Source organism: Gekko japonicus, unplaced genomic scaffold, assembly GCF_001447785.1.
Source record: "Gekko japonicus isolate JY-2015 unplaced genomic scaffold, Gekko_japonicus_V1.1 scaffold91, whole genome shotgun sequence".
NCBI lineage: Eukaryota > Metazoa > Chordata > Lepidosauria > Squamata > Gekkonidae > Gekko > Gekko japonicus.
This window is the reverse complement of record NW_015172555.1, coordinates 62,568-72,078: the sequence shown is the minus strand read 5'-3', so window position 1 is coordinate 72,078 and position 9,511 is coordinate 62,568.

Genomic DNA, 9,511 nt, shown 5'->3' with positions numbered 1-9,511 from the left:
TGACACATACACAGAATCCCCAGGCTGCAGAGCCCAACCCTCCAACTTCTCTTGTCAGCCTGCAGTTTGTACGCCTCTTTGGCTGCGTTTAAAGTTTTGCACAAGATTGGCCAGGATTCTGTCAAGTTTTTGCACCACAACCCTGCCTCCCCTGGCCCCAAGTCCATTGTCCCTTCCAGAAAAAGGATCGGTGGGCTGTCATATCCATAAACAGCTTTGAACGGGGACAGTCCGGTTGAGGTATGGCAGGTGTTGTAACAATATTCGGCTAGGGGCAATAAATCATGCCAATCGTCATGCTGGTAGTTTGTGAAGCAATGGAGGTATTGTTCCAAAGTCTGATTAACTCTCTCCGTCTGGCCGTCAGTTTCTGGGTGACAGGCACTACTTAGTCCTCTCTCCACTCCCTTAATCCGCATCAACTCCCCCCAGAACTTGGAAATGAATTGGGTCCCTCTGTTGGAGATCACTTTGTTCGGTAACATGTGGAGCCGCACCACGTGCATTAGGAATGCTTTGGCCAGGGCTTTCGCCGTAGGGAGGGAGGAAAAAGGGATGAAATGTGCTTGTTTTGAAAACAAGTCCACTACCACCCAAATTACCGTCATGAATTTACTGGGAAGTAAGTCAGTGAAGTAGTTCCAGCTCCTGCCAACCTAGCAGTTCGAAAGCAAGAAATTGCAAGTAGATAAATAGGGACCACTTCGGTGGGAAGGTAACAGCGTTCCGTGCGCCTTGGTGTTTAGTCATGCCGGCCACATGACCACAGAAACGTCTTCGGACAGCGCTGGCTCTTCGGCTTGGAAACGGAGATGAGCACCGCAACCCTAGAGTCGGATTCGACTGGCTTTCGAGCAAGGGCATGAATTTACTGGGAAGTAAGTCAGTGATAAAATCCATTGAGATGACTTCTCACAGCCTGCTGGGGGTTTGTAAAGGTTGTAACAACCCCGGAGCCTTCCTGGGCCGGGGTTTGCTCATGGCGCACACTTGACATGATTGTACAAATGACGATAAGTCTTTGCGCATGTGCGGCCACCAAAATTGTCTTTGCAGCAGTTGAAGAGACTTCACAAACCCAGAGTGACCGGCCAGTTTGGAACCGTGGACTGCCTGCATCACCTCCCCCCTCAGCAAATTGGGGACATATAGTTTATTGTCACGATACCAACATCCATTTTCCCCCTGCACACAATCCCCCACCCCTGCCAGTTGTTCTTTGTCCGCTTCCGAAAAGGCGGCGTTGAACCGATCAGTCCACTGCTGCAGCGGAGGGGCGGAGTTGGAGGCTGGTGGGGGGACCGTTTTTAAGTACCCCTCCGGCCATTAGCTCCTGACTCCCCAGGGGCCTAGGTATCGACCTGGGCACAGCAGCTGATCCAGCGCCAGCTGGAGCCAGTTCTACCCCGAGCCGAGGCGTGAGACCTACTCGCACTTGGGAGGACCCTTAAGAGAAAGTCTCTCCGATAGAGGGCTGGCAGCGGCACCGGGGCTACCTCCATTGGGAGCCCAATTTGAGCTGTTCGCTCCAACGTAGGTGATGAAACGACCGAAGGCCCGGAGTGGTCGAGTGTCCCCAGATGAGGGACTGATGGAGCGTATAGAAGCAGCGGATAGAAATATCCAGCCACTACAGCAGACTTTAGAAGACATGATCCAGGCCATCCCCGATTTGGTCATCCGCACGATTGAGGAGGCTTTGGAGAGAAGACCAGCTGTGCCAGTGGTGCCGGGACCCCAACCTGTACCTGGACCCGGGGGGGGGGCTTGCATTTTGGCAGCCTGGCTGCGAGTCGTTACCGCTCCTCCCAACTGGGTGGGAGTGAACACTGAATCTAGGATGACGTCCCACTGACTGGCATGTTGGGGGAGGTGCGAGAGAGCGTCTGCTAGAGAGTTTGCCGAGCCCGGGAAATGATGGAGGGTGAACTGAAACTTAGAAAAACAATCCGCCCAACGCAATTGCTTGGCGTTTAAACAGCAAGGTGTTTTGAGAGTCTCTAAGTTTTTGTGGTCTGTCCACACCTCGAAAGGTACCCTTGCCCCTTCTAGCCAGTGCCTCCAAGTCGAGAGTGCCAGCTTGATCGCCCCCGCCTCCTTCTCCCATACAGACCAATTCCTTTCAGAGTCAGAGATTTTTTTAGACACGTAAGCCAGTGGATGCAGCAGTCCATCTTCCCCCTCTTGCAGGATGCCCCCCCATGGCCACATCCAATGCATCCATTTGTACAATGAACTTTTTGGATTCATCGGGGTGGGCTAATACCGGTTCAGAAGTGAATAGGGCTTTCAAGCGCATGAACGCTTCTTGGCATTCAGCTGACTAGGGAAGCGGAGCGCCCGGTTTGGTGGCTTCAAGCCCCTTCCCTTTTGTTTTCAACAAGTCAGTGAGGGGCAGGCTAATTTGGGCAAAATTGGGCAAAAATGAGCTATAAAAGTTCGCGAATCCAAGGAAGGATTGTAATTGCCTCCTAGTCCGAGGGGCTTCCCACCCCAACACATCCCAGACCTTCCCCGGGTCCATCTCCAACCCCTCATTCAAAATGCGGTAGCCCAAACATTCTATGTGTGTTTTGTGGAATTCACATTTAGACAACTTTGCAAACAGTTTGTGCTTGTGCAACGTACGTAGAACTTCTCTCACCAGTTTCACATGAGATGGTAGGTTGGGGGAATACAGAAGTATATCATCAAGGTACACGAGCACCCCCTTAAACAAGTGCTTGTGTAACACCTCATTTATTAAGTTCATGAACACCCCCGGGGCCCCTTGAAGGCCGAAGGGCATTACTAAATACTCAAATTGACCCAGGGGGGTGTTAAAAGCGGTTTTCGGCTTGTCGCCCTCTTTTATGCGCACACGAAAGTATGCGTCCCGTAAGTCCAGTTTCGGAAAGATTTTCCCCTTTCCTGCCTCCGCTAGCAAATCTTTGATCAACGGCATCGGGTAGGCGTTGGTGGCGGACACTGCATTCAGACGGTAGGCATTGGTGGCGGACACTGCATTCAGAACCCGGTAATCTGTGCAGAGTCTCAAACCACCATCTTTTTTCTTCCAGAAAAGCACTGGCGCTGCAAAGGGGAAGAGGCCAGCCGGATAAATCCCCTCGCCAAGTTTTTGTCGATGAACTTTCTCAGTTCCTCTTTCTCGGCCGGCCCCATGGCATATATCCTCCCCTTAGGCAACTTAGCCCCGGGCACTAGTTCAATGCTACAGTCTGAATGCCGGTGTGGGGGGGTAGTTCATCTGCATGCTCCTCCTCCTCAAACACTCTGTCCAGGTCCCTATACTCGGGGGGAATGGAGCACAACTCTTCTTGGGCAAGAAGGACCATGGGGACGTCTGGGCTAGGTTTCGGGCCCCATTCCTACTCCCAGCCATGGCTCTGGCAGCGGGGTGAGATGAATTCCACCCCTCCCTTCGTCCCAAAGTATATAAGGGTCATGCCCGTATAGCCAGGGTGCTCCCAACACCAGAGGGAAATGAGCCACTGGGGTAACGACGAATGATCGTGATTCCCAGTGATCCCCGGCCCCCATGTAAATCGGCACAGTTTCATATATGCAGGGATCTTTCATGGGGGACCCATCCATTTGGGTGAAAATCAAAGGGTCTTTTAACTTCACCACCCCTACCTCCAGCCCTGCAACCACTGAGGGACTTATCAGGTCTCTCCCGCACCCTGAGTCAATGAGAGCCTTCACTCTTACGTGAGTCCCTAGGGTCGGTTTTAGTAGCAAGACAGTCATGAAAAATAGGGATCTTCCTTGAGGTCCTCCTCTGGCTCTTCCTCCTCCTCAGGGTTCAGCGGGAAAGGCTTCCCCTCTCCGTCGCTCATATCGATGTAGATAGATGCGCTGAGATAGGGAACGAAGGGATTTCCTAACAGTATGTCAGGACCCACAGGAACAATGGAAGCACACACTTTCAGGAAAGGTTTTACTTTATTGAAGCTGAAGATGCATGGACAGGAACACTGTTAGGAATGAGGGATTGACTAGGCGCAAAATGGTTATAGTTGCTGGAAAAGCTCTGTCAAAGCATTAATGTGCTTCCAGACTGATTCTCCAGGTCCCTGGAGTTTTCTATAGCGGCGCCGCATCAAAGACATGATGGTGCCAGCAGACTTTTGAACATAGACTGCTTCTAGAGAGTCCCATGCTTCCTTAGCATTTGCAGAAGAGGAAATATGTATTAATTGGTCATCACTCACGGCTAATCCGATGCAAGCCAGAGCCCTCTCGACCTTTGTCACGTCTCCTGCTGGAACTGGATCAGGAGGGTCATTAACATACAGCCAGAGGCCCTCTCTGATGAGATAGTGTTTCATCCGAAATGCCCACGTATCATAGTTTGTTGAAGTTAGCTTGTTCACCACTTGTGTAGTCAGTACCAAAGCCATAATCTCTCCGGCTCTCTCGACACTCACAAGCTGGAACTGTTATCTCTCTCTCTCAGTGCGACTCACCGCAGCTAAGGCTTGTCCAGGCAGGTTCCACTCCCCCACTCCTGGAAGAATTCAGCAACCTTCACCCTCAGCTTTTGGTTCACAGCTGCACGCACCGTTCACTGTATGGCTCACCGGCGTTGTCCAGATAGCAGTGCTGGCCTCCAGGCTGAGCTGGTCTCTGTCAGGCTGAGTCCCCACTGGGCTGGGCTGATTCACTGCTGCTCTGGGCTGACTCCCCGATGCACTGGGCCCATAACCCTGTTGCGCAGTGCGTCTGAAGCAACTTTCCAGCACCACCAGCCACCAGGACTTTTCCAGCCACTCCAGCACTCACCAGCATTCACTGCAGAGGTTCTATATAGCACCACACCAATACAGTCCAGTGGTAAACTATATACAGATTTATTTACAATATATACACTCCACTGACAAACTGCTCTGCCAAACACCATATCCAAAAAAGAGAATACAGAGCAAGTACATGTCCACTTATATACATTGAGTGTCCAATCAGCTTCAAGCTGAGTCATGATTACTGACCTCATTCCTTATCTGGTCTGAACTGGTCAGGACTTGTTATCAGCAACTTGCCTGCTGTCACTTAGATCCTTATGATCTGAGTGCTGAATCTTAACAACCAACAATTAAGACCCAAGATGAAGTAGTTAAAATGTTATGATAAAATGGGCACAAAACTATGGTCATGATATTGAGTTGGACCAATGGTCACAGATACAGGAAAAATGTAAAGATTACCAAAGCAACTTCATATAAAGAAAATATTTATAAAATGTTTTATAGATGGCATATGACTCCTGATAAACGGGCAAAACTTTATCCTAATTGCTCAAATATATGCTGGAAATGTCAAAATACCATGGGATCTTATTACCATATGTGATGGTTATGTGATAGTGCTAAAAGGTTTTGGGTTTGGATTCATGAAATTTTACAAAAAACGTTAAAATGTCATGTACCCTTTGTTCCAAAAACATTTTTATTGAATATTTTACCTGAAAATTGTAAAAAATATTATTCTTCTCTTATATCGCATGTAATTACAACAGTGAGAATACTCTATGCTAAATACTGGAGAAGAACAGAAACACCCTCGAGAGAAGAAATATTAAGTAAAATTTTGGAAACTGCGGAGATAGACAAATTAACTTTAATCTTGAAGGGACAACCAGACTCAACATTTGACAATACGTGGTCAAGATTCTAGAAGCAGTTTGAAGACTATAGCAAATAAACTATACAGACGGTCAAAACTCTTTAAGGATATACAAAGTATAACTTCAATACATTTGCAAGAGATATGCATAATGATATATGGTGAAACAGATAAGTACACCAGTTGTTAGGGAGGAGTTTGTTAAACAAGAATCTGTAAGAATATTTTCCCCCTCATACATGTTTGTTTTGTCTAAAAAATAAAAAATGCCATTAAAAAAAAGAAATGAAACAGAACCATACTAACTCCAAACTGACAAGCCCCCTTCAAAACAAAGGAATCCCTTTAACCCCCCCAACCACTATCCTTTGAACACAGAACTTGAAGGGGGGGATGCATAATTTATAGATGAAACCTTCATTATGTAGCAATCCCTCCAACAAATGTAGAAGTATTACATATTTTTATACATTAATCCCAGACCCATCAACATAATCCATAAATAGCTTCCACATGTTTTTGAATAACTCTCCCCTGTTCTGTATTTTATAAATCACAGTCCTGAGCAGGGTAATTGGAGAAAAGCTATTTATCCCATTCTGCCTCTGCTGAGGGAGCCCAGTCTTTCCCCGAACCTCAGAAAATTCCCATTTCTACTATTAATCTCATCCACGTCTTAGTTCTGTTGCTGGAAGAGAGAGTGACTCCCCGTAAGTGATGGCAGTGGAAGGCTCTTGAGTGGTCCTCTCTCTCCTGGCACCTTTCCACCTTAAGCACGCATAAGCATGGATATCACAGTTATAATCCTTCCTCACCACCCCCTGCAGCTTCAAATTCATGTCCACCGCAAACAACGAGCAGGTTTCATGCTTAACCTTTTCATTCCCTGTAGCATCCAATGCGGGGTATGTAAAATATTAAAACCTGCATTTTTTTTCAATTCATGCCTTTCTTTACTGCATTATAAAGAAGAAACCAGATCTTTTCCCACTGACTTTCCATGTAATTTTCCTCCCGTTCTCCACTCCCCTGTGGCTGTTAAGTGTGCAAAGGCACCAGTATTAAAATTTATAAGAAACGAATTTAAGTCAGATGGGTGAGGGCTGAACTTGATTTTTTCCCAGTAACATGAGAAGAAAACAGTAAAATCATAAAGCTCATTGGAATTGAAAACACAGTTGGAGCCGAACATCAGCTCCCCTGCCTCCAGCAGAGACAGGCTTAGCGCGCTCTGTTTTCTGTCATCCTGTGCTCTGTGACAGAACCAATGAAAGAGGCATCTCCATCTCACATTAGAAGAGTGATCTAGAGAAAGCTTCCTTTCATGCAGTTGTCTGCAGCTCCAGAAATCAGTTGCTATAATAAGGTTACTGACTGCCAGTATACAGTACATAAGAGATGGTGGACCTTGGTGGTGACTAAATCACACACACACACACACACACACACACAAACCTTTATTGGCATGAAAGCATGATTGGCATCATGGAAATACGGGAAAATACTAAGATGCATCAGTCACTTACTTGGCTATTCAAGCCTCATCTTCTGATTTCATAATATAAAACTTTTGCAACAGCCTCCATTATTTCGCAATTAGAATTAAACAGAAGAAAGTGAACAATTGAGTCAACAGACTTACCCTCTAGAAATGGAGTAATAAAACGAGATTAGATATCCGTATAGAGGGGGCAATGAAGTATGGTGTGTGTATATCTTTTGGAGAGCCCTAAGGACAAAGTCTGTCTACATATGGGACCTGGCGGTACCTCCCTAAAAGCACCTCTGATGGCAGAACATGAAAGCGTGCAAGCATGTATGCTCTGCGATGATGTGGGGCTGTTAAACCTGACAAATACTTCACACTAGAGCCCATGTCAAAAGTCCCCAACCTGCTTGGGGAGCATCTGCTGGCTGCACGTTCCCTAAGTTCTTGCCTTTCGATGTCAAGAAATCTTTGTTTAATAATAGTATAGGCTTGTTTATCTGAAAAGGGGGCTAAATAATCAGGGTATATTCCCATTGTAGAGAGTTTCTCCTCTACATATCTAAGCCATGGAGAGAGATGGGACTCAGTTAACATGTGAGTAATAATACTTTTAGCTCTAGCCTGGAAATGAAGTTTAAGCCAGAACTGAGTTGTTATCAGCCATGCTCTGGTCGATAGAAGCCTTTGATTGGTTTCTAAGCATAAAGCTGCATAAGGAACACACAAGGGAAGTCCAAGAATTTTCCACAAGAATCTGGACTGAATTCTTTCCAGGTCCCCATTTAAGGCAGCTAATTTGGCATTAAAAACATTAAGGGCTGCCGGCATGTACTGGTTACCCCTGGTATAATGTGGTGGCTAAAGCAATGGATCGGGGAGAGGAGGGTTTGTATCCCTGACCTTCTCAAGCTAACCTCTCTCCCAGGATCATGGTGTGGATAACGTGTGTTTTGGTGGCGGGGGGAGGCAGAGGACTGTGTATACCATCCCAAGCTCCTTGGAGGAACAGTCAGGTAAAATCTCATTTCCATTCCACTTGGCTCTTTTTCTGACTATACACATTCATTTTGTATTATGGGAATTAAAGGAAGTCAGAGTAGCAAAACCTTCTGCTATCTAATTTTTTAACAACGATTAATGCATCCATGTTTTACTGTATGGTTCCTATTGTCACACACAGCTGTTTGGCTCTCATACAAGCATACAGAGAAACAAACATATTCATATTAAAAAATACAAACATAACACCCAATTCAATCCATTATTAAGTATATTTTTACTTAAAGTAAAAACTGAAAACATTTCCCCCCCGAATAATCTGATTTTCTGGCTTCAGCTATGTTAGCTCTAAAGAGGGGGGCAGATGGAGCTCATTTCCCTCCCTAACAACCCACTACTTTGGAGTAGCATTGCACGGAAATTCACTCTTCACTGGGGGGCTGGAGGAGGGGTTTCTGCCAGTCTGTCATCCCTACTTTCTGTGCAGGGCCTTTAACTTACCAGGAAATTGCCTTGTGGGTTCAGGCTGCTCTAAGGCTGTTTTAGCCCCTTGGTCTTCTCCTGCTTTGCCATCTTAGCCAGCTAGAGTTACCAGACTCCAGGTGGAGGTTGGAGTTCTTCCAGAATGAGGACTGGTCTTCAGACGACATAGATCCATTCTCCTGGAGAAGATCACAGCTCTCCAGGCTTTACGGCATCACATCCCTACTGGGATTCCCCCCCCCTACTCTCCCCCAACTCTCTGTCAGCTATGCTGCCATGGGGGTTGGGATGTTCTTTCAGTGTCTGTGTAAATTGCTTTCACATTCCTTTCTCTCTGCTTTGTGCTGCAATGCTTATCTCTAAAGATGTACAGGCGGTGATGTGTGTTGTCTGCCTTCCAAGCCAGCCGTGGGAGCCGAACAATTCCCAACTTCGCATAGTAATGCTTGCTGGCTCTAGCCCGCGCGTGGGAGGGTGCCTAATTGGCCAGAGCAGTGGGGGTGTGTGCATACGAATGCCCTATATCTCATTAGGTTCAAGAGGCAACCATTATTCTTTTTTTAAAAAAATTTTTTTACCGCTATTCTTAACAGTGACTATGTTAATGCATCTATGGCTCTTCAATAAAAGTATCACCTTTCTAAAGAAGTGTGTACTCCGTTGTTGGCTGTGGGTTCTGACATTCTGTTAAGAATCCTTAACCGTTCCTGAATGCGTGTACTTCATTGTTAGCTGTGGGTTCTGACATTCTGTTAAGAATCCTACATTCTCTATCTCTGCGCCTCTCTCTCCACAACTGAGATGAGCGGCGGAGAGGAGAAATCAATTCCTTTTTTTAAAAAATAAATTTATTTTCCAAGTTTTCACCTTTACATTCCATATATTCTATATATATAGTATAAGATAATTCATCAA